We start from the raw sequence: 22635 nt of genomic DNA, 5'->3' as shown, positions 1-22635 counted from the left end.
AGTTGTGCAATGTCTGGTGGCTCATTCTTACTTCCTGTTCCTTCACTGCTTGTGCCCCTGAGTAGCTTCTGCTGCTGTTCTGCCCTAATGTCAGTCATGTTTCCAGTGTCTGCTTAGGCCCTGCTTAGCAGCAGTCCACCTGCCCCGAAGGGAAATATGGCAGTTATTCCCTGGTTTTCTCAGAGTTACTATAAACTGTTTAATGGCTAGTGATGAAAATTGAACTGATTATCATAGCAGTAAATAAAACTTAGCTGCTGTTCATCTACCCAGTTGTTTAATGAAATCACAGACTTTACAGAGAACATTAAAAAGGCCTTCTGATTCTCAGGACAAAATTATTATGGTGGATCTATTTGTAGAATACTTTTAGATAAATGTAAATCAAGCACTTTCCAAGAAATTTCTTCAAAATTTAATGTTTTAAAAGTGAATCTACTGAAGGTAGCTTTTTCTAAATATGAGGTTAGGTCTGGTTACTTGATTTGATTGGGTACTTTCTGTAGTTTTGACCTAAAATTCCCCACTAAGTGTCCAGTGGCATCATGCTGTGCGTGTGTGTAAAGTAAAACTGACATATCTCCAAATGTGAAGTTGTAATTTAGTGACCCACATTGTGATCCCCCGTAAGTCCAGCACAGCCAGCCTTTTTGGCAGTGATGCAGCACATCAGTTTTGCTTTTCTTGCAGTGTTTGCATTTAAGGGTGTATAAAAACAAAATAATGTATTTTTAAACACTAGGAAAACACTTAGCTCTGTGATATGGTTAAACTTTTAGAGGCACGTGGGCAACAAGAGCTTATAGAAGGAAATTGAAGATTTATACATCTTGTGTCATCATAATTCCAAGTCATACTGTTGAAAAGAATGTTGGAGGCATCACCACATTGTCTAAATTCTTATGTTCCCTCAAACTTTAATATATTGAGATTGTGGAAAGTAAAAGTACATTTGTCAATGCTGTGGTTTGGTTCTTTTTTTATTGTTTATTCTATTACAGTTGTTCCAATTCTTTTTCCTCTTTGCCTTCCTCCACTCAGCCTACAGCAGTTCAGTTCTAATGATTCATTTCTATAAACTAATCTAAAGCATTTAACTAGTTCCTTTGACCAGGCATATGTAGATGAACAGAATGATAAAAGCATCATAGCAAGACTTGAACTTGGGAGGTTCAGTTTGTCCCCCAATCTTGTTTTATACATAATGAAAACTGGTACCCCAAATGGCGATGTGATTTATCTAAGGTTCCAGGTAGGATTGGAATTTAGAGTATTGAAACATTGAACAAAGGAATTGATTTGACCAGTTTTTTTTCTCTCCTTTAAGAACATCAAGAATGCTTCAATTGTATTAGTACTAGTATTTTAAATTATATAGTAGTTTTATTAGCACCACTCTAGTCAAAGAGCATAGAGGAAATAACTTAAATGCCTTTTGTTTTACAGCATATTCTCCAGTTCACTACTAGTTTAGTTTAGTTTAGTTTTTAAAAAATCCTTGTAGATGTGTAGGGTAGGTGGTTCTTTTTCCCACTTTGTAGATAAGAAGAACAGCACGTATATGATTTCATAGTGCCACATAACCAGTTTGTGGTCAGGGTGCTCTAAAAGCCTTGTTTTGTAGCTCTGACCTCTGTGCCTCAGGTTCTGGATACCAAAGATGCCAAGCGTTTTCATGTACAAGGGGTCTTGAGTCAGGCCGAGTGCGTTTAGTAAGAGTATGTGCTCTTCATCTTCAGGTCTTTCTCCAGTAACTTCAATATGTGAGCATCAAGAAGGCAAATAGATTAGGAGCACCAGCCTTGGCCTTGAAACAGAGTAAATATAATGAGCACACGTGGGCAGAATTCACATTTTTTTGCTATTTTCTACCCTTTTCTTGCTCATCCTGGTTTGATATAAAGATTTTTAACCCCAAATCTCTGTTTGAAGAGAACTATGCAATTTCTTTGGCAGGAGGACGTGTTTAAATGTAAATGTGACTCTGCCCCCCCCCCCCTCCCCCAACAGAATCTGTTTCCTTTAAGTGGCAGCAACCTTCTCAGGAGATGGTAAAAAAGGTTGTCTTCAGTCAGTTCAGATACCAAGAATTAAACTTTTTCATTTTAGTTGCTGTTTAATACATTTTGTTAGGCACTGTTAAATCGTCATATTTTGTAGTTAAAATCTTTGAACAATCAAGTGAGAAGCCAACAAAAGGCTTAGCCTTTTTTTTTTTGGTATGGTACTTATACAATTCTACATTAATGTTAGACATTAATGACACTTTGATATCAGTGATATACATAAGGTTATCATCATTTACTTCATATCATTCTCCTCCTCTTCTTTCTCATCTGTCATTAATGCCTAACATTCACTGTGTTTGGAACCTTTTTTGAGCCCTCCTCTTTCAGTTAGTCCTCATTATCTCTTACCAGTGGCAACTTACCCAAAGTCATAGAGCTAATCAGTTTAAAAAGTGCCCCCTTTTACAACACAGTGTACTTGTGCTTTATCTGTAGAGAAAAATGTTTAATGGCAGGAAGAAAGACTTTGGTGATATACAATAAAAGAAAGATTTGTTAGCATGAAGACTTGTGCTGTAGTTACGAGCCCATGGAGACATTGTTTTGATTGCCAGTTCACATGGTACTGCAAGTACTGGGCCCTTCTGTTTTCTCTACAAAACACTGAATTTGAATGCCCATAAGGGAGACTCAGGCCCACTCCAGTAGAACCAGGACCCAAAATTTATTCTTGTGCATCTTAATGCTGCACGCTCACCTAGCTGATTCTAAAGGTATTTCGGCTGTGAACAACTCACATAAAGGGAGAGGCCTCCTCTGTCTGGAAATGTCCCTTATCAGCAGATGCACTGATGTACAGTCAGTCCCTTTTCTCCTGACAGTTCAAGGCATGTGAAAGATTACCTTCACTTACTAGATGCCTGTCTAAATTGGTAAACTTTGTAGTTGATAGTCTTTAGTATTGAAAATACCTGGTTGTAGAATGTGTAGATATGTTTAATACAAAAGGTCTATATCTTTGGTTAGGGAAGAATTTGGGACAGAAGATGAAGCACTAAAAGTGATCCTTCTCGGTTTCTTCGTTTTGTTTTTTTGTTTTTTTTATCCAAATGTCAGCACCCCCCCACCCCCACCCCCTCCAGGGTCTCTGTTCTAGGCCTGCTCTTCTAATATGCACTTTCTTCGTTTCCATGGTGTTGAATACCATTTGTGTGCTGATGAGACTCCAAATTTATATCTCTGACTCTTTATACTGAGCTACAGATTATCTAGCTGCCTACTTACATTAATACCTAAATTCTGTTGAGACCTCAAATTCAACCTGTCCTAAAACAAACTTATTATTTCCTTTAGTGTTTCCTGACTGTGCTGATAGGTAGGTTATATGGCCAGTCTCTTGTAGGGGGAGTTGTAGTAGGGGAGTGGGAGAGAGAATAAACAATTCTTTTGGTTTCTGGCTACCCTTAGGGGCTCTGGGCCCAGGACAAAAATTATCCTTGGGTAACCTGCTTCTCTGGGTTTAAATGGACATCTTAAATATTTTTGAAAGACAGTAGAAGCTAACAGGAAACTGTAAATAAAGTCTATGTAAGGATAGAAGGAAGTCCCCTACTCTTTAGTCTAGCAAATAGTGAGGGTTTTTGCTGATGTGTATTTGTAACTTTCAGGCTTTTCTTTGCAGCAGCTGGTGGAGCCTCAGTCATCTGTCTGCCAGACTTCTTGCTCATGCTCTTCTCACCTGGCAGGCTTTGTAACCGTGAGGCTCACCATGACTGGGCAGGCCCTACTGCCTCTAAAGTTTTGTCAGCTTGCTTAATTTAATTTTAGAAAGTGAATGTTTGTAACTCCGTGGATTCAAAGCCTCAGCATTGTCTTATTTTTCCTTTCAGTTCTCATCTACTTGATCACTAGGCCTATTGATTCCTTTGCACAAGTCCTTTACAGACCTGTCTGCTCTCATCTGCCTTTGTTGTACTGCTTTTATTTAGCTATTCCTCACCTCTGGCCTCCAGTGCTGCTTAGTCTCTTTCCTGACTGCCACTAACCTCTTCCCTTTGCCCTTAATACCACCTCCAGGAACACTGTTCCTCAAAGAGACTTGCACTGTAGCTTGAGAAATGTCCTCCCTAGTCTGGTGCTCTTAATCTGGAGCTCCTACTGATCCACCATCATTGGTCCCGTCAGCCTTCATGACAGGGTCTTCCCTCTGCCTGGACCTCACTTTCTCAGTTTTGAGGCTCCCTCTCCTGCAGAGGGCCCTTCTCCTGTGTTTTCCTCCCAGTATGCTATTTATACATCTGTACTGAGAAGCTGCTTGTCACTAGACCATGAGAAACAGTGTTTTATCTGTCTTCATGTTCCTGGTACCTAGCACATCATCTAGCCTACATAGTAGGTACAAATGATTATTTGAATAAAGACTTTGACTTGCCAATTGGTGTGGACATTTTCTCTAAGAAAAAATTGTCTCCCCCCGCTGCCCTCCCCCGAAAATACTGGACAGTATTTTGTATCAGTCTCTTTTGAAAAACTTTGCTAAATAATTGTTTTTGTAGCTGTTTTAACCAGCCTGCCTGGGCTCAGAAACCTTAAAGGACTCCCATTGCTTTCACTGAGCAGCTTCTTTTTGGTAGTACTTCCAAAGGTAGTATATCCTTCTAGAAACACCTACCTGATGTTTGAATTGCCGATGGGCCATGAGCCCCGGAGCCTTGGAGGCACACACACAGCTAATGAATGGCAGAGTTGGGACTTCAGTGTAGGCCACCCATCTGTCTCGTGCTCTTTCCCTTATATCTGAGTGATGCCAGCAGCTGGAATACTAGCAGAGCGCCCTAGATTGAATTGAGAAAATTTTGTTTGTACCAGTTCTCACATTTATATTTAGGTTATCTGATGAACTGCAGGTATTTATTAAATGGGCTGTAATTTAGAGATAATATATTCTTTGTAATTAAAATAGAAAATTCTGTACCTTTCTTCAAATTCTGAGTGTACTTTAAAATTCTCAACTTTGTTCACAGACCTGAATTCACCATTTATTATCTAAGGTTGTTTCATAAGTAAATGTAGGGTTTTAATTTTAATCTTGTCAACTTTGCTCCTGTGTCAGTTGCTGACCTGTAAAATGGCTTATCCAGACTTGGAAAATTAAGATTAGAATGAATGTAAAGATGTCCAGGCTTTTTGAGCCATGGCCATACCTTCTTATCAGAATAGGTAAAATACAGAAGTAGAATTATGTACTGAAATACTACTCCCTTGTCAAGCTTTAAGCCTTCATAGCTTTCTGTCCTTACACTGAATTTACAGCTTTAGTCAAGCCAAAGGGTACTTTTAAGAATAGGAGATCCAGCGTGCTTTAAGCCTCACTAGTGAGCCCAGTGGCTGTTGAGCTGTCCAGTTGGCTGCTGCAGACCAATCTCAGTCCTCTCTTGAGTGGATTTGAGCTAAAAATAGATCATTCGTTTTGGGCTGGCAAAGCACAAGCTCTGGATTGTTTTTTGTTGCTTGTTTCAAATTAGAGTTTGTGTGTGTGCCTGTGAGTAGATCTTTGTGTATATAGTAGTACCTAAAAATGGTTACTTTGCTATATATGTACTGTGGGGCTTTATCTGCTACACCCTATGCCTTGCCCAGTAAATTTCCAGTCTCTTCCTTGGAAGCAGACGTAGGAAGAGGGGGGTATACATCAGATAACTTAGATCTCTAAAATGGAAGGGCCATTCAAGATCATGTTGTTTATTGTATAGATGAAATACCAGACCTAGAAATGTTTGCCACACTCAGCCAGGTGATAATGGTACCAGTTGGAAATGACGGTGGGAAATACTTAATTTTTTACTTAAAAAAATTAAGAATTTGGTCTTTGGGTTTGGAGTAAGGTTATGCAGAATATGGCAGACTGTTGACAGTAGTCCTGGTGACCATTTCCTGGTTGGGGGTGGAGATTTCCTTTTACTATTTTTAAGCCTTTTCATTTATCTGCTTGAAAGGGGTTGTGGAGGGAATGACTGAAAATGTACTTTCTTGAGAAGTTGTCTGGTCATAATGCTGGAAGCAGTGTGAAGGGAGGGAGGAGAGTTGCAGTGGAAACAAAAGATCATGTCTAACTTGATCTTTTTAAAAAAAGTATTTTTTATTGATTATCCTGTTACAGTTTTCCCAAATTTTGCCCCTTTATCCCCACTCCACCCTGACCCCCCAACCCTCCAGCATTTCCCCCCACTTCATTCATGTCCATGGGTTGTACATTTAAATTCTTTGAGTCCTCTGTTTCCTATACCATTTTTTATATCTCCCCATCTATTTTATGTCTACCAATTATGCTTCTTCCCTGTACCTTCCCCCCCATCCCTCCCTTCCCCTTTCCCACTGAACTCCCTCCATGTGCTGTCCATTTCTCTGATTCTGTTCCTGTTCTGGTTGTTTGCTTAGTTTTTGTTTTCATTGTTTTTCTTTTGTTTTAGATTCATTTGTTCATAGTTCTGAGTTGTCATTTTACTGTTCCTATTTTTTATCTTTTTCTTAGGTAAGTTCCTTTAACGTTTCACATAGTAATGACTTGGTGATGATGAACTCCTTTAACTTGACCTTATCTGAGGAGCACTTTATCTGCCCTCTCATTCTTTTTTTTTAATGAAAACTTTTTTAAAAAAAGATTTTATTTATTTATTTTTAGAGAGGGAAGGGAGGGAGATAGAAAGAGTGAGAGAGAAATATCAATGTGCGGTTGCTGGGGATCATGGCCTGCAACCTAGGCATGTACCCTGACTGGGAATCGAACCTGCGATGCTTTGGTTCACAGCCCATGCTCAATCCACTGTAGGTCCTTACCTTTCATGACTTCGAATACTTCTTTCCAGCCCCTTCTTGCCTGCAGGGTTTCTTTTGAGAAATCAGCTTATGGAGACCCCTTTGTTAGGTAACTGTCTCCTTTCCACTTGCTTCTTTTAGAATTCTCTCTTTATCTTTAAACTTGGGTAACTTAATGTTGATGTGCCTTGGTGTGTTCCTTTTTGGGTCCAACTTCACTGGGACTCTCTGGGCTTCCTGGAAGTCTATTTCCTTGACTAGATTGGGGAAGTTTTCCTTCATTATTTGTTCAAATAAGTTTTCAATTTCTTGCTATTGTTCTTCTCCTTCTAGCACACCTGTAATTCTGATATTGGAATGTTTCAGGTTGTCCCAGAAGTTTGTAAGGCTCTTTTCACTTTTTTGAGTTCTTGTTTCTTTTCTTCTGGATGGATGTTTATTTTTTCCTTGTGTTCCATACAGTTGCTTTGAGTCTTGGTTTCCTTCCTGTCACTTTTGGTTCCCTGAATATTCTGCTTTATTTCACTTTGAGTATCTTTCAGTTGTTTTTTCATTTTTTGACCAAGCTCAATCAGACCTGTGAGCAGATTACCAGGGCTTTAAATTCTCCATCAGGCAGGTTGGCAATCTCCTCCTCGCTTAGTTCTCCTTCTGAGGCTTTGCTCTGTTCTTTCATTTATTTGGGCCATATTTCTTTGTCTTGGCACAGCTGGTAGGTTGTAAGGGGGCGGGGCCTTGGGTATTCACCAAGGCAGGGCAACCCTCCTTGCTGTGTTGTGGGGGAGGGGCCAGATAGGGAACAGTGTGGCTCACATGCTCATCTCTAGCACATTTTCCAATGGACTCGTGAGACTGGGAGTTTCTCCCACTGGGACAGCCCCAGCTGTAGCCCACAGTCAGCCCTGAGTCTCAGTTTCCCCCTTACTCAGCCCCTCCTGTGCAGCCTGGAGCTCAGCAGCCAGCCCCACCCCCACAGTGTGCCGTGTCTCAGGGGGTTTTCTGAGTTGGCCCCCAAGGTCTGTTGCCTTACCCATCTGGTTGTTCTGGTTGATTTTTTTCTTTAATTCCTTGGTTGTTAGAGTTCCATGCAGTTTGATTTTCTGGTTCTTTTGGTTGTTTATTGATTTTAGATTGGTTGTTATCCTCCTTTTGGTTGTGTGACGAAGCAAAGGGTTTCTACCTACGCCTCCATCTTGGCTGGAACTCCCCTAACTTCATCTTCATCCTGCACGAGAGTCGCCATTTCCGATAAAGGAAGGGCTTGTCTGGTGATGATTTATAGAATTATGGAACTGAAAGCAGCAAGATATATTGGAAAGAATATATGGATTTTGGAGGCATGGACCAGAAGCTAAATCCTGACAAGCTACCTAATTTCTTTTAAGTCTATACGTTTTCCTCATCTTTAAAATAAAAGTGATAATGCTGACCTCACAGGGAATTGTGAGGATTTAAGGAGATAATAAATGTAAAATGTATGCTCAAGAGGTGGTGGGTGGTGCTGTTTTATAAGAGGGAATTTGGCATAGAGAAATGATCACATGCTTTGTAACCAGACCAGATTTTCGAATGAGCTGGGTTGCTGAATTGCTTTACTTTGGGTAAGTGGGAAACGTTGACTGGCCCCCAGTTTCTGTATCTGTATGAAGCATATAAAATGATGCATACAAGTTGGGTAATCATGAAATTTACCTGAAATCATATACATCAAGTGTCTAGGACAAGATAACCATTCAATAAATGATCTAGGTATATGCTGCAGAGAAGAAATGTCCAAATTCAGCCCAACAGTCCTGTTATGCACCATAATTTGTCTTTATCTAATTTTGATATCAGAATTAGATTTCTCAAGCAAAATTATAAAAAACATTTACATCCCTTCTTTACCACACAATCTCTTTAAAAAGTTACTTTGTTTTGTATTCTGACATTTTTGTACTTTCACTTACAGTTTTTACATATTTTTGCCCTTAAACTCTTCCTCCAATTTGGCAAGATGATTTTTGAACATTCTGTAAAAGGCAAATAAACAAATGATAAAAATAAAGCATTATAGGCTGTGAACTGGAATTGTCTTGGCAAAGGTTACTTTAAGCATCTGAAACACTTGGCTTAATATTTGGTAAATATGTATAGTAAAAATACTTGATAAATAAATAATCTGGTAAATATCAGGTTAATAATTTAATTGTAGTAATTAAAGGCCTACAATAACCCTGGCTGGTGTGATTCAGTGTATTGAGCATGGGCCTGTGAAACAAAGGGCCACGGGTTCGATTTCCAGTCTGGGCACATGCCTTGATCGTGGGCCAGGTCCCCAGTAGGGGGCACAGGAGAAGCAACCACACAGTGATGTTTCTCTCCGTCTCTCCCTCCCTTCCCTTCTCTCTAAAAAATAAATAAATAAAACTTCAAAAAAATAAAGGCCTACAATAAATCAAGAACATATGTATAAAACAACATATGAGAAAAATGTATTTTTGGAATAGTGTTCTTTGTCATTGCCCAGAGATCTTTCCCATTTTAGAGACAAGTGGGGTTCAAAGATCAGATGTTAGATCACCCTATATGTCTATGCTTAGTCTTTTAAAGTTAAATTTTTTTCCTCTCTCTCTCCCTCCCTGCCTGTTTGTGGTTTCTAGGATTTATATGTAAAGAACATTGTGGACAAGGAAGAATATATGGCACTTTAAATGACGTTTTTATACCTTTTCTGTGTTCTTGGGACTCAGTTTATATAACTTTTAAAAATTTTTTAGAGCAAGGAGAAGCTAGGGAAAGAGAGAGGGAGAGAAACATCATTGAGAGAGAGAAACACCTATTGGTTGCCTCTTGTTATGCTCCCTAGCTGGGAACCGAACCCTCAACCCAGGCATGTGCCTGGACTGGGATCTAACCAGCGACCCTTTGCTTTGTGGGACTGTTTGTATATAAAAATTATTTCACTATTGCTCCATAAAAGGATAAAAATAAGTTTATAAGCTATTTACTTCTGACCTTTTTAGTCTGTGCTCAGTGTATTTGTTCTAGAGGTTGAACTTATTTTACTGTAGGTAAAATATGATTGGTGGAGATGCAAAATGAAAGCAGGGTTCATTTTAAACAAAGAATATGAAAAAAAGAGGTGAGGAAATAAAGAGTGGTTGCTGACCAAGGCTGAAAGCAAAGTTTCTAGTTTAAAAGGGGAGAAAAAATTAATCTCAGGGAACTCTAGCTTTCTAATTCTTATGACCATGTACCACTGCATTTAAATCTGTTCCATGATTTTTCATACTTTAAAGCTTTTTCTGTTGTTGCTTTATGTTGTAGAGTACTCTTTCTATATCTGACTCTACCTAGATTTTGTTAATTATGTTTTTAGTTTTTACTGTCTTCCCATTACATGTTGTCGAATCCTAAGAGTTTATTTGAAACAATATGTTTTGATGTTCAGGCTATTTTCCCTCTCCAGCCTTCTTAAGGGGTCTGGCTCAGGTATAGGGGGAAACCCCCCAAAAGATGTATTATTTGGGGGGTGACAAACTGAACGTACTGCTTCAGTGGTGCCTTGATAATTCAGGGAAGACATTCAGTGTGGGATTACTTCCTGTGCAAAGTCAGATTGTATCAACATTTTTTCTAACTTGAGAAAGAAGGAATGATAGCTATATTTTGTATTTGCTAATACTAATTAAAGTGTAATTTTTTGTTTTGAAAGTTTTAATTAAAAATTTGGTTTGGTTAAAACATAAGTTGATCTTCTTGTTCCCCTTTTTGCCAAGTGATAAATCATGCTAGGTAAGAATTTATTATTCATAGCCTCTTCTGATGAACAGGACTGTTTCCAAAGTAGGGGTTCATAACCAGTAGGCCACATTATTCAAGTATGCAGAGCAACTATACACTTGAGTTTGCCTGGGATAGCTCCAATTTATGTGTTTTCTTGACTTATTAATAGAGGAGGGAGGGAAAGAAGCCTTTTCACTCTCACAAGTACATTTTTTGATGGATTAGGTGATCACTCTGGCTTAATGATGCCATAGCTCTGCAGTGCAGTTACTGCGTCCACACCTTTTTTCTCAGGAGTCAAAATGTCCATTCTGGCAGAAAGCTTGGAAAGATGTGCTCCAAAATGGTTTGGGTTGTTTCTGTGTAAGTGGTGGGGTTATAAATGATGTCACTTTCTTCATTGTACTTATCTATTTTCTAAGTCTCTACTAAGTGAGATGATTTTGTTACTAAAAACAAAGTAAAACAACTAAACAATTTTTCAAAAATTGTTTAATTTTAACAAAAATATAGACTGTGTAATGATTAAGCCTTATCAGGCTTCTGCATTCCAAGTAATACAAACTGACTGTGGCTTTTTAAAAAAATTTTTATTTTAATTATTCAAGTACAGTTTTCTGTCCTTTACTCCCATCCCAGCCTACCCACCCATCCCTTCCCACCTCCCTCCCATTTCCACCCGCCCCGACTGTCGCTCTTTTAACTAGAAATAAACTATATTGGAATGATTGAAGTAGGCAGTGGAACAACAGAAAAGCTAGGGAACAGGTGGAGAGGCAGCAGCCACTGTCATGCTACTGGGACAGTCTTGGGGCACCGTGGCTACTGGACACACCCTAGCTATGTAGCTGGGACCCTCTAGCTATGAGTTTGCTGCCTGGTACCTTGAGCCAGTCCTTCAGAGTGGTTGTCTCCCAAGCTGAGCCTGGGCCGAGGGCCTGTGCCTTGGTCTCCCAGACAGACCACATCTTCCACTCCAAGATGCTTTATAGTTTATGGCGACTCCCTTTCTTACTATCTGCTCACAACCTAAGAGGGATGAGAAAAATAATGATAGTCTAGTTATCTTGATATCCATCTATTAAGAATTTGAAGGAGGCACACAGGGCCTTTAAAGAGAATTTGCTTTGACTTGAAAATGATTGTTAATTGCCACTAGTTGGAGTCCCAATTAATGTTGCTTTGCTGTTGTTTTACCCAGCACAATTTAGCCATTGCCTAGAACCTCTTGTCATTTGTCTGGTTGGAGGAATAGTTGTTTACAGAGGGGCTGATTTAGCTATATGCCTTGCTTTTAACTCTGGGTTATTTTGCTCATGAGCTGTGTCAAACCTAATAATATTGTAGCTTTTTTAGTGTTTTAATTGTCAGGATGTACTGCTGCTGTTATTGGCTGTTAACATTTAAATGCTTTTGCAGCCTGGGCTGCTGTGGCTCAGTTGGTTGGATCATTGTCCTGTAAACTGAAAGGTTGTGGGTTCCATCCCCTGTCAGGGCACGTGACTAGGTTTCGGGTTCAGAACCCAGTCGGGGTGTATCCTGGAGGCAACTGAATGATGTTGATGTTTTTCTCTCTCATCAGTGCCTCCCCTTTTATCCCCCACCCCTTCCTCTCTCAAAGCAATGGAAAAATAAATAAACAAATGCTTTCCCCCAAACCAGTCAAAGACTTAAACATTTATAATGAACATAATACCAAGTAGGCAAAATAGAAATATCTTGCTGGTTGCTCCAATGTGCTTTCTTAGGTTCTTAAAGTTCAGCTTGCAGCTTTAATACAGCACCTACATGTTTCACGTCTGGTTGTAGACACTATCCATGACAACTTTTAACTTGTCAGTCATGGTATTCATTTTTTTTTTTAAACATAATGATGGTTAGAGTAAAAGCTTCATGGTTTCTTTTTTAAGTCTTTTGCTTTTTTCTAGTCAGAAGTTGAATGTGAGATTTAAGTAGTATTTTTAGAATTCCTTTCAGAGATGAAAACTGTCTGGGCCCCAGAATAATTATTAGCTCAGATAGGTCACTTTTCTGAACTTTCTGTTGTTTTAGTAAGGGCGATTTGTTTGATGAAGGAGAATATTTGCACATTCTTCTCCTAGGAACTAGAACATCTAAATGATCCAAATAAAGGTGTAAGTGTGCTTTCCAGAATGTGCTGAACAGATTGCATAGTTTAGTGGGTCTTCCATTGGTAGACTGGCAGTAGGAAGTGGGGATATGTAAAATGGTACAGCAAATATTTGTTATATTTTCTATTTTAATTTTTTTCCTTTAAGTTTTAAAATTAAAAATCATTTTGGCAACCTACAGAATGCTATTTCAAAAAGTCACACCTTTTCAAACAAATGTGATCAAAAACAAAGTTTATGGGTTTTTTGAGAATTGTTGCTGTTTGTTACTGAAATGTCCTGGGGTTCTGGTAGTCTCTTAGAAAAAAGCTGAAGGTGTGTGGTATTCTGGTGGCTCTCCAGGCTCAGGAAACACCTTGGTACAAACCTCACTTCAGGGCATCACCTACTATAATTTAAAGTGAATCTTCAAACCTGTGTCCATCTTTTGCACCTTACAGCACTGTGTGAGACAGTGTTCCCACACTGCTGTTTGATTTTCGCTCTACATGTGTGGAGGTGGTCCATTTGGTGGTTTTCATTTATTGATAGTTTCTTAATAAAAATCTTAAAGCCATTCATCTTAATTGCTTAAATTTGGTATTTTACACCTTATACCCATAAAATCTTCTCTTGGTTCTGTTGCCCTCATCTTCTTTGTTTCTCTCTGGCAAGCAAACTACAGGTTGTTACGGTAAGAGTATCATGTGAGAGGAAAGATGTTTGACTTATATATCAAAATTTTGGGGTTTGTAATTTTGGACCTGCTGTTTAAGATCTGTGTGATCTGGAATGGGAGTGGATCTCTTATATAGTCCTAAAATGGGGGTAAAAACTACTTTCCCTTTATAGTACCATGAGAAGAAATAATATGTACTGTTTTTCAGTAAATTAGTCACCTGTAAGTTATAATATACACCATTATTTACCACTAAGAAAGGAAATTCACTGCCTATTAAACTACAGTATGATATACCATTGCTTGCAAACTGCATTTTGCTATTAGAAATGTACATGTAATTTATACATGTAAAAAATAGACATATTAGAATATATGAAATATGTTATTTGTGAAAGCTCCATTCTTCATGTTGCAGTCAGAGTGACATTTTAGAAACCGCAAATCTTGTAATATTGTTTCACTGCTTGAAACTTTTCAGTGACTTCCTATAGCCTGAGAGTAAAATCTAAACCATTGAAATGATGAACAAGGTTTAGCATAATCTGGTTCAAAGTGAGGTATCTGGACCAGCAGCATTGGTACCACCTGGGAACTTTTTAAAAATGTGACTTCTTACTCCTGGCCCGGTGGCTCAGTTGGTTGGAGTATTGTCCATTGCACCAAGAGGTTGCAGGTTTGATCCCCGGTCAGGACACAGAGGCAACAGATCGGTATCTGTCTGCCTGTCTTTCTCTCTGTCTCTGTCTCTCTCTCTCTCTCTCTCTTTGTCTCTCTCTGTCTCTGTCTCTCTCTCTGTCTTCCTTCCTCTTCCTCCTTTCATCCCCTTCCCTTTCTCTCTCTCTTAAAAAACAAAGTGACTTCTCAGACTCTACCCTATTCCATGGGATCAGAAACCCTGGTATGGATCCCAGGAGTCTGTGTTTTAATTAGCTTTTTGGGAGATTATGATATATGCCAAATTTGATAACCACTGGTCCAGGCAAAGTGCCCTGTGGTGTCCCATGCACATAGAGTTAATCCAGGAGTGCTGTGATTGCTGGAATGTGAGGTGAGAGCTCATCTCCCTAAGAATTCATCCTCCAGAGAAACACACTGTAAACATCTCAGTAAATTAGATGTTTAAAGCTATCTCAATGGCTTTATTTTGAACAGCCAAGAACTCTTTGCGATGACATATTAATATGATAAAGTAACATGATTTTTAATCAGTGTTTAGTTTCAAATATTTTTTAGAATTTACTAGTGAAAGTAGTGAGAAAGGCAAAGGCATTTTAACACCAATTTTGTAATTCTGTTTTCCAGATCGTGTGGGCATGTAAAATCAAATAGAAAAACTGACTTAAATAAATAATTATTTTGCATGTGGGATAGGTAATAGTTCCAGTGGCAGTATCATGTATACTTAAATAAAAATGATAACAATTTATCTCAAACAACCTGGAAATGAAGATGCTATATTTTGGAAAACTTGACTGTTAGACTAAAGAATTGGCTTTATTTATCAGTACAGTGTAACAAAGATGTGAGTGAATCATTTGACTAGAATTGCCTCATGAACGTGAGAAAGTCTTTCTAAATAATATTTTATAACATGGATTTAAATGTATACTTATATTGAAATTAAATATTATAAGTAAATATTTGACTGTCTTATCTCTATACCTAAAAAAGTTTGCCAAAATTTGGGGGGAGCAATTGCCAGATAATATTTGTAGTTTCCAAAAAACTACATTGTCCTCTCTGCCCTTTTTCCCTCCTTGTGAGGTTCTTGTGTTCTGTGAAACTTTTTTTTTTTTTTTAATTTTTAGAAAGAGGGGAAGGGAAGGAGAAAGAGAGGAAGAGAAACATTATGTGTGGTTGCCTCTCATGTGGCCCCCACTAGAGACCTGGCCTGCAACCCAGGCATGTGCCCTGACTAGGAATCGAACTGGTGACCCTTTGGTTCGTAGCCTGCACTCAATCCACTGAGCTACACCAGCCAAGGCTTTGTGAAACTCTTTTATCATCTTGTCCTCATGTCTGCTAGGCCTGTTTTCTTTCCCATTTCAAGGTTAAGAGTACCATTTTTCTGCCCCCTAAAGCATCTAGTACATACCACATTAGTGCACCTCTTTTCATTGCTTTGGTGGATTCTTTTGGCTTCTTTAGTTCCTCTGACATGTAAGTTATTTTAAGTCTCTCTCTTTTAAGATTTTATTTATGTTTAGAGAGGAGAAGGGAAGGAGAACAAGAGGGAGAGAAACCTCAATGTGTGGTTGCCTCACACACCTTCTACTGGGGAGCTAGCCTACAGCCCAGGCATGTGTCCTGACTGGGAATTGAACCAGTGACCCTTTGGTTCACCAGCCGACACTCAGTTCACTGAGCCACAACAGCCAGGGCTTAAGTCTCTCTTTTTAGAATGCATAACTAAATTTAACAAGTATGGGCTTTGTAGGCTGTCTTGGTTTGAAGGATGGCTTATGTATTATTTAATTTTCTAACCTGGGGAAAGTTACTTAATCTTAATTTCCATAAATTGAAGAGAATGGCTTGCTAGATGGTAATAAGTACTGAATGAAGTGGCACAGATGCTTACTATTTGACATGCTTTTTTCGACCCAGACCCAGAAGGGAGATGTGGCGGGGGCTTCACTGGCCTCCACTGGCCTCCACTATCTCTGCCATTTTCAACTTTCAGAGTCAGTTGATGGTAATCTTGCTGCTGATATGTGCCTGTGCTTATATCTGATCATTGGCACCCAGTTTCCTGGATGGAAGTAAAACTGGGTTGTTGGTGTATTTTGGAAGTGTGCCAGAATTGTTGAACAGAGGAGTCCTTCTGTTGCAGTGTGCTGCTGTATGGTGATGGGCTTCAGCATCCTCTCCATACAGTAGTTTGGAAGACTACCTGGATTTAATTCCCAACAGATTTCAGTATAAGAGGGAGACTTAGCTCCAGAAAATAATGGAAAGACTGGTTAGCTTTATCTCTGAATATCGAATGGGATCAATTTCCACCTGCTGTTCACTATTTTGTTATTGGATGAATCTTCTATATAATCAGGGTGTAACTATTTAATACTCAAAGAGTTTGTAACAGTCTCAGTACTGTCATTGCAATATTACATTCTGCAAATGTCATTTTGTTGTGTCCGATACCAGTTTTTAATGAAGTATCTTTAAGGCACATAGTAGAAAAAATTGGTAAATTATTCACGTTCCTTTCACTGAGATTTGGAAGAGATATGTCTTTGTAGAATGAGACCATATATTAGACTAGCTTTTTTATTAGAAAAGTTCAATTTTTGTTGATAAAGATTACATTCATATTTAATACTTGTTTTATCTCTGGCCACACCATTTTGAGGATTAACCAGAACACATCTACTCTTAATGGACTCTGTAGTTTATTACACATTTTTAAGCTATTTAAAACAAGCCTGTGCAGTTCTAAGGAGGAAGATAAATGAGATGTGGCTTGATCAGTATTGGGAAAATGTTCATATTTAAAATAAAAGGGTGTAGAATAGCCAACTAGTGTGGTAGCCTCTGTGACGTCTCTGGTTAAGTATGGATAAATGTCTTAAGCATAAGTTTGACTAGCTGTCATTCTCTAAATAAAATTATATACTTAAAATGAAAAGAGCAAACAGAACAATTATAAAATGATAATCCTATGTTTTTTCATATTTTAATTACCCTAAAATTCAAACTATATTTTTGTTTTTTAACACATTGCGTTCCGCTCACGAGTTTTCTTGTGTTTCGCATGCCTCAATCCAAAAGCAAAAATGAAGTATAAACAGTTTCTGCTATCTGAAGAGTCTCACAAACAATGGGAAGACAAAGAAACAATTCCCAAGTGAAAGGAAAAGAGGAAGCCTCAGAAAGAATGCTAAATGAAATAGAGGCAACTCAACTATCAGATACTGAGTTCAAAGCAATGATTGTCAGGAAGCTCAATGAGCTTACAATGAGCTACCAGAAACTACAGGGAATGTACAGTGAGCTCACTGCAAACGATATCAACATGAAAAAGGAAATAGAAACTATCAACAAGGGCCAAGAGGAAATGAAGAACAGTTTCTGCTATCAGTGGCGAGAGACTGGATAACGGATGAAAATAATGAGGGCTCTCCTGTTTGGCCCTTCCCCTGGGGGTGCAAGGAGAGCACCTAGTAAAGATCCACCCAAAAGGTTGTTAGGTGATATGAAGCAGCATGAACCTACGTGTATTCCAGCTAGTGGAAAGAAAAAATTTCCTACTAGGGCCTGCAGAGTTTGTGCTGCCCATGGAAAAAGGAGCGAACCTAGATACTTATATAAATTTTGTTTGGTCCCTCTTCACAGAGGAAAATGTTTTACACAGTACCATATGTTAAAAAAGTACTAGGAACTTTAATTGTTTAATTAGTTGTTTAATTGTTTTTGTAAATAAAAATGTTATAATTATTGAAAAACAACACCTCAAGTGCATTATGATCTGTAGTTATGATGATTTAAATAACATGCAGTTTGCCCAAAAACGTGCGGTCCCTGGCGTATGTGTTAGAGATTTCTATGTGGTATGCAATGTGTTAATACAGCACTTCGAATCTAAAAAAAAAAATACTATTCACTTTTGTCTCAGTACATCATAAGGACCCAGGGTATATTTCTTAAATAAGATAGATTTCTCTTTAATTTAGACCCCGTTATCCATGGATAGATAAAAAAGCAATAGGAATCCATAGATGAAATATTAGTATATGTTTCAAAATCTTAATTACTTACTAGTATATTTCCATTGTTTCAAACAGTACTTGTTTAATTCTAACCTTTAAAATAATTACCCGTAGTCTCACATTTTGGTGGCAATACTGGTATATTTCATAGTCTTTTTCTTATCTATTTTTTATTTTTGTGTAATTGAGTTTATCTTTTCATTACTGGAATAGGAAAAATGTTAATGTGAATCTGTATTAAGGAGGGCTCTAAATTTCACATCATTAGTGATAAAGTTTTAACTGGAATTTATATTGATATAAAAATAATTATGTTATTAAAATTAAGTTAATTTTATTTTATTCTGTATAAAACTTACCATTGTTGCAGCTGTAAAGCCAGTTCACAGAATGAACGAAGAATGGCTCAAATGTTGTTTCTGGTGCAATATCCACCCCTCCCTCCAGGTATTTTTCACTTCCTATATGAATTTTAGAGGAATTATTAAGAGAGCCTTATTTGTGAAAGTAGTTGAGCATTTCATCTCTTTTTCCAGTGATCTCTCCTTAATCTTTAGTATACAAGTTGTATTCTTTTGAATACCTGTTAATGTACTATGTTAGTTTTGTCTTCTATAATTTTTACTTGGTCTTCTAGGTTGTTATTGTCAGTAGCTTCGCCTGTTTTTAAAGTCAACATCTATTTTATAGTCACCATGAAATCTTACCATATTTTCAAGGTTTTCAGTTGTATTGAATTGTACATGTGTTGTGTTGTTAGTGCTTTGTTTCAGTGAAAGGCTCATTAATTGATCTGTGCCTCCATTAAACAAGTCTGTGTTTATTTTTTTCCAAGTAGAGAAAGGTACTAGAATAGGATTTAATTTTGTGACTGGTCAGTTCATTCATGAATGTTGTTGTGTTATTTACTTCTTTTTTGCAACCTCACCACTTTAGAGACTTTAGATAACAAGTATTTGAATACTAACAATCTTTTACAGTTTTTTATATTGCAGTTTTGCTTTAATGTTGTATTTCAAACTCTTTTTAAACATCATTTAAAAAATACATCTTAAAATGAATTCAAGAATGTATGACTCATAGGGCCCTGTAATATGTTTGTTAACTATAAACAGTGATTCTTGATAAATGTTGTTTACCTCTTTTAACTGAAAAATGCTTGGATTGTTTTCCATGGATAAATTTCTAAGGATTGCAAGTTAGGACGATTTTAAGGTTCTTGATATGTATTTCCCAGTTACTTTACCAGTTTTATATTCATCATCAGTAGGAATATGCCCATTTCATACAGCTTTATGTGTATGGTTGTTTTTAAAAACTGGGACAAATATGAGAGGTATTAAGGGCATGTCATTGGTATATATACCTTTTATAGGGAAACAGTTCACTTTGGGTATATCTCTGTTCCTCCATTCATCATACTTGAATGTGCCAGACTAACCCTTCTAAAGCACCTGTGGTTTTGACATTTCCTTATTCCCCATTTACTGCTTACTCGCTTTTCTGTGGATTTCAGTGGGTACTATTTTTAAAAATATTTTTGGCCTCTCAGAACTGTTTTGTATTAGTGTAGTACATTGCATTTTCTGTATAATTACATACAATAAAGTGTACTATAGTTTCTTAATTTTTACCCTTGTCTCCCACTGAATGCATAATGTGGATGAGGAGATTACATTACTGTATTTTTGGTGCCTTTAATGTTGAATAGTGACAGAAGAACCATGCAATAATAAATACATATTAAAATATTAATGTTTTTTCTTAATATATTCTGTACTTTAAAAAGCACTGTTTAGCCCTGGCTGGTGTAGCTCAGTTGATTGTGTGCTGGACTGCAAACCAGAAGGTTGCTGGTTCAATTCCCAGTCAGGGCACATGCCTGGGTTGCAGGCCAGCTCCCCAGTTTGAGGAGAGTGAGAGGCAACCAATCAATGTATCTCTCACGTATAGATGTTTCTCTCCCTCTTTCTCCCTTCCTTCTCCTCTCCCTAAAAATTAAAAATAAATAAAATCTAAAAAAACATACAGTTTAGAGTTACTGGTTCAATTAATGGCAATAAAGGTTCTAGATAAAAATTTTCCTTTACTAGCACTCTGTGTCATATGGTGTTTGTTCTGGCAGCAGATGAGGTAAGGATATAAAACTGAATTCAAAGGAAAAGTGGGTAAGAGGGTGGGGTAGGGAGAATTAATTTTAATGTAAGGCTTGTTAAATGATTTTTTTTGAATGTTTGTTTCATTCTTTTCCTTGATATGATTCTGACTCCCCCAGTTGCCAGACTTAGATCAAATAGGCTTCAGTTTCCTGTTCTGTAAAGTGGAGAATAGTAAAAGCTTTGAGGAGGATCAGCTGAGTGAACAGATGTCAAGTGCTCAGGACAACATCTAGCACTCATTTAATCTCTGTTGTTATAATTACATGTAATACTTCTAAAATAAATATTTTTCTTGTGCAGAAGCTTTTTAGTTCGATACAGCCCCACTTGTCAGTTTTGTTCTTTCATTGCCTGAGTTTTGAGTGTCAGACTCAATGAAATTATGAAATAGCTAAGACCAGTGTTATGTAGCTTTTCCCATGTGTTTTCTACTAGGTTTTATAGTTTTATGCCTTACATTTAAATCCTTTTTGAGGAATATAAGGATCCAACTCCATTCTTTTGCAAGTGGATATCCAGTTATCTTATAACAACAACTTGTTATTTTTTTAATATTGGTGGTTTTGTCACAGGCATTTATGTGTTCTCTAGTACCTGCCTGAAATAGAAAGTGGTTCTTTTCTTGCAGACTTTTATGAAATTAGTAATACATAAATAGGTTATTTTTTTTAGGACTCCTGAGGACATAGTAAAGTGAATCTAAATGGGAGGTGAAGAACATCTGTGATGTGTAATGGGTGCTGAGTTGTGAGAAGAATTCTGGATTGTGAAGCACCATTAACTTGGTTTTTGAAGTTGTAGGAATAGGAGTAGTTGCATTGTTGAAAGAAAGATTTTTACACTTTGGGAAGGGACGGTAGGTATCTTTGGGGGTGTTGAGGAATTTGAGGATGAGTCTTAATTGTTTCAAATTCATAAGTGTTTCTGAAAAACTTTTATATTCAAACTTAAGGTATGAACTTAGACCCCAAGGTAGGAAAAACAGGGGGAAAAAAAGGACTATACATCTCTAATGTACATTGAGCCAATAAAACTCATCAAACTGATATTGAAATTATTAATTATGTATTAGTGCCACAAGCTGTGAACTTGGTGTCTTTGTATTGGGTTAGCCAGAAAGGTCATTTGGATTTTTCCATGAAATGGCTCTAGTTGTCTTTAACTTCATTCAAACAATTTTGTTAGATTTTATTGTGACAGCTGCTATATCAGTGTACATTAAAAAAAAAAAACTTACCAAATTGGTGAACTTTTGTATAGCCATTTTAATATAGAAGATAAATATACAATATTTTTGGCATGTTATGTTTTATTATTTTAAAAAAGGTAAAAATGCAACTAAAACTCAAAAAAAGATTTGTGCAGTGTATGGAGCAGGTGCTGTGACTGATCAAATGTGTCCAAAGTGGTTTGCAAAGTTTTGTGCTGGAGATTTCTCACTGGACAGTGCTCCATGGTCAGGCAGACCAATTGAAGTTGATAGTGATTGAATCAAGGTGTTAAGAGAGAACAGTTAACATTATACCACTGGGAGCCAACATACTCCAGATATCTAAATCAATAAAGTTATTGAAAATGAAAAATGTGTCTTTTATTGTACAGAAAAAAAAAACTTTTTGGCCAACTCAGTATCTTGAAATTTTTCTGGATGAGGTTGTTAAATAACAGATGCTTTTCTTTGGGGGCCCTGAGGGGAGAACTGGGGAATCATCTTCTAACTCAAGCACATGATTTTGGAAGATGTAAGCCTCTTTACCATTGATAAAGTCTTGGGATAGAGCCCAGTCAGGCCTGGGCTCAGATCCTTTTTGATTTTTGTATGCTCTCTGGCTCGTTATGTGACTCACTTGATTTGGCTAGTATCCCCATCTCTCTTAATAAGCCTAAATAGAACAATGCAAGTTAGTATAAACTTGATAAGCTATGAGTTTAAGTTTTACATGTACATAAACATATGTTTTCATTGAGCTCTAATTCAAATAGCAAGCACAGAGGTTGCCAATTTAAAGAGTACAAGCCAGTGATTTTTGGTTTATTTTCATAGTTGTGTAACCATGACTACAATCCATTTTAGAACATTTTTATTGCCTAAAAAAAAATCTGTATGCTTTTGAAATAATTTCCTATTTCCCATCAGTCACCCAAACATAGGCAACCAATGACTTGCTTTTTCTTTACGAATTTGCCTATTTTGTACATTTTGTGGAAATGGAAACATACAACACAGTGTCTTTGGTTACTGGCTTCTCTGATATTTCATAGTGTTTTCAAGGAGGCATGCACATTGTAGCATACATATATCAGTATTGCATTTCTGTTGCTGAATACTGCTTTGTTGTATACATATACTACATTTTGTTTATACATTCCTCAGTTGATGGACAT

The 22635-nt window shown here is 37.4% G+C and overlaps 1 protein-coding gene and 1 pseudogene across 7 annotated transcripts in view; both read left to right on the top strand.

Moving 5' to 3' along the window:
- The window catches only part of SRPK2 (SRSF protein kinase 2), a 240576-nt gene that overhangs the window by 111155 nt on the left and 106786 nt on the right, over positions 1-22635 (top strand). The window lies entirely within an intron of this gene.
- LOC118497100 lies at positions 15385-17017 on the top strand (annotated as a pseudogene).

The sequence above is a fragment of the Phyllostomus discolor genome, chromosome 10 (assembly GCF_004126475.2).
Source record: "Phyllostomus discolor isolate MPI-MPIP mPhyDis1 chromosome 10, mPhyDis1.pri.v3, whole genome shotgun sequence".
NCBI classification, from domain to species: domain Eukaryota; kingdom Metazoa; phylum Chordata; class Mammalia; order Chiroptera; family Phyllostomidae; genus Phyllostomus; species Phyllostomus discolor.
The sequence above is the reverse complement of the archived record's forward strand: the minus strand, read 5'-3'. Positions and strand labels throughout refer to the sequence as shown.